The sequence below is a fragment of the Rhinopithecus roxellana genome, chromosome 1 (genome assembly GCF_007565055.1).
Source record: "Rhinopithecus roxellana isolate Shanxi Qingling chromosome 1, ASM756505v1, whole genome shotgun sequence".
Taxonomy (NCBI): Eukaryota; Metazoa; Chordata; class Mammalia; order Primates; family Cercopithecidae; genus Rhinopithecus; species Rhinopithecus roxellana.
The window spans coordinates 164,726,159-164,729,209 of record NC_044549.1 but is presented as its reverse complement, the minus strand read 5'-3'; positions in this window follow the sequence as shown (position 1 = coordinate 164,729,209).

Genomic DNA, 3,051 nt, shown 5'->3' with positions numbered 1-3,051 from the left:
ATTTACAGACAGTAAATCTCACCCTTTTTAAATCTATAGTTTGGGTTTTGACAAATGTGTACACTTCTGTAACCACCACAATTAGGATGTTTCCGTCATCCTCAAGAGTTCTTTTGCATTCCTTGCTGCATAATTCCCTCACCTTTTCCCAATCTTTTCCAAAATTTTCTGTAAATTGAATCAGATAATATATATCCCTTTGTATCCGGCTTCCTTTGCTTAACAACATTTATTTGATATCCACCCATTTTGTTGTATGTATCAATAGTTCGTTTTTCTTACTCAGTAATATTTCACTGTATGGATGTATACCCCATGTTGCTTTTCTGTTTACCTGATGATGTACATTTGGGTTGCTCACAAATTTTTGGCTTTTATGAATAAAGCTGCTATCAGCTTTGTTTTGTGAGTGTGAGGACATTTTCATTTCTTTTGGATGAATTTCTGGGGATGAGATTGTTGGGTCACATAAGTGTGTGTTTAACTTTACAAGAAGTTGCCAATCTATTGTTAAAAGTAGCTCAATGGTTTCACATTTCTATCAGTTCCGGTCCTTGAGAGTTCCATTTCCTTCACATCATGTGAACACTTGGCATTGGCGGTATTTTTAATTTTAGCTATTCAAGTAGATGTACAATGATATCTCACTGTGGCTTTAATTTGTATTTCCCTATTAAATAATGATATTGAGCATCTTTTTACATGCTTAATTGCTATCTCTATTTTTCTTTGGTAAAAAGTCTGTTCAAATCTTTGCCCTGTCTTAGAAAAAATTGGGTCGTTTATATTCTTTATTGATACAATCTATTATTTTCACCTAGATTTAGGTTTCAGAAACCCTAGTGGAAGTTTGAGGAGATTCCAAGGTGAGGGACATTTCAAGCTTGCTTTGTTAGGATTGTTGGTGAACTAGCATTTATTGGGCATTTATCATGTGCCAGTCACAGAGCAAGGTAGATTCACATCAGGTGGTCTCATCTTATGCTTTACAGTAATCCTGAGACATACCTATTATTAACCCTGAGGTCACACAGCTAGTAGATGTCAGAGAAGGAATTACATTTAAGTCTTCCTGATATACTCTTTCCACTTCCTCAGGTGTGACTCCAAGGCTTGTTCTCCACAAATGACTGGTTAGTTTCCCAGCCAAATCCCTTGCACTGCTCTAGGTGTTTTAAAAGCAGCCCTCAGGTGAAATAACACTGCTGGCACTGACATGCAAATTGGAACATTGAGCTTAAGGCAAAGAGAAGGCTCCCAGTTTTATTTCAGTCCTGAAGAAAAAATCCTATCCATTTCAGAAGATAGAACAGTGAGAGTTCTCCAGAGAAGTGGAAGATCTGAAGTGTTCATTTACATGTCAGCACCCAGGGATGTGCATCTCTCAGCTAAATTGCACTGCTTTGTTACCCACAGGCCTAGGTTTGGGGTCATTCCTGGGAATTGGACCCCATTTTAAACCCCAGTTGTGTTTCTACAGGCTGTAAGGACCTTGGGCAAACCATATGAACACTGGTCTTGATTTTCTTATCAATAAAGATGATGGATAAGGTCTTCTTACTATAGCTGAAGTTACAGGATTGAATTATGAGCAGGGTTACTAACTCATCTTAGTTTAACACTGAAAGTTCTCCATCTCAGGTAAACCAGGAAAGTTAGTCACCCTTCTTATAGGATGCATGTAAAACATCTGTGCCTTTATAGGCTCTCAGGATATAAGAGCTGTCATTGTTGAATGTGCTTTGGGGCATTCGATCTGTGAGTCTGAAAATGACTCATTGTATTTCAGAACTAATGAGGCCCTATGAATGATTCCAGGTTCTTCAAATTGACTTTAAAAATAGTTCAAAGCAAGACTCTGGATTTGAATTGGAGGAACAATATTACCTTTCTGAATAAGTGGCCTTAGAAGTTTCTGATGCAGCTCCCCAAAGCCTCTAACCACAATGTACGTGTGTTTTAGGATGCTAGCTGTGTTTTAGAATGCTAGTCTTCCTGGCTGGAGAAGGGAAGGCTCTTTGAAAGAGTGCTTTCACTGGCAGAACAAAAATCAGCACAATAATTTTTTTTTTTAAGTTGCATGTTGGTAGGGTTTGTGTCATTAAGAATCTGACTCTGTATTTCCCATGGAAACCCTCATTTGGGAAAAAACTGCTCTTGTAGGAAAGAATGTGGGACTTGGATGGTACGATATTGAATCCTGGATCTACCCTTTCTAATGGTGAACTCTTGGACAAGTCACATTTTCTTTGAGTCTCAGTATCCTTTACTGTTCAGGAACTGTCTAGACCCGAAACTCAAATTCAATAGTGCATGAGCAAAGCCTATTGTAAATTCTTGCACAAATCTGAATATATATCTGTCCGTCACTTTAGTTTTGTTGGATAAATGAATCCCACCTGCATTCACGGTTTTCTATTATTCTATTTAAGGAATTGAACAAAAGAACATCAGAGTTAAAGGAGCTGGGGAATAGGGTGCATAGGATCATATAGTCTTTCCTGAGAAGATACCCTCAGATGATACTACATGGGTTCGTGTGCCCAGGAGGTCCAAGGGGCTGGATTTGAGTGGCAGGACACCACCAGGGGCCTCTTCAACTGACCCTGGAAACCTGCTCTCCTGCCTATCTTGCTTGCTTTTGGATGAAAGTAATAATAACCCTTTAAAAATATATATATATATTTTGGAGATTTTTGAGCTCACAATGTCCTACCCCAAGCCTTTGCTCAAGTCATTCCCTTTGCCTAGAATGCTCTTCCTTCATTCTCTGTCACTTTCTTGTCACCCAGTTAATTCCTACTCAGCCTTCAAAATTCAGTTCAATACCTCAAGGAAGCTTTCCCTAATTTGAACCTTTCCCTGCATACCTTATAAGTCAGGTTCCTCAGATAGAGGGGAAAAACACACACTGGGGCCTGTTGGAGGTTGGAGGGTGGGAGAAGGAAGAGCATCAGGAAAAATAACTAATGGGTACTAGGCTTAATATCTAGGTGGTGCAATAATCTGTACAACAAACCCCCATGATACAAGTTTACCTGCACATGTACC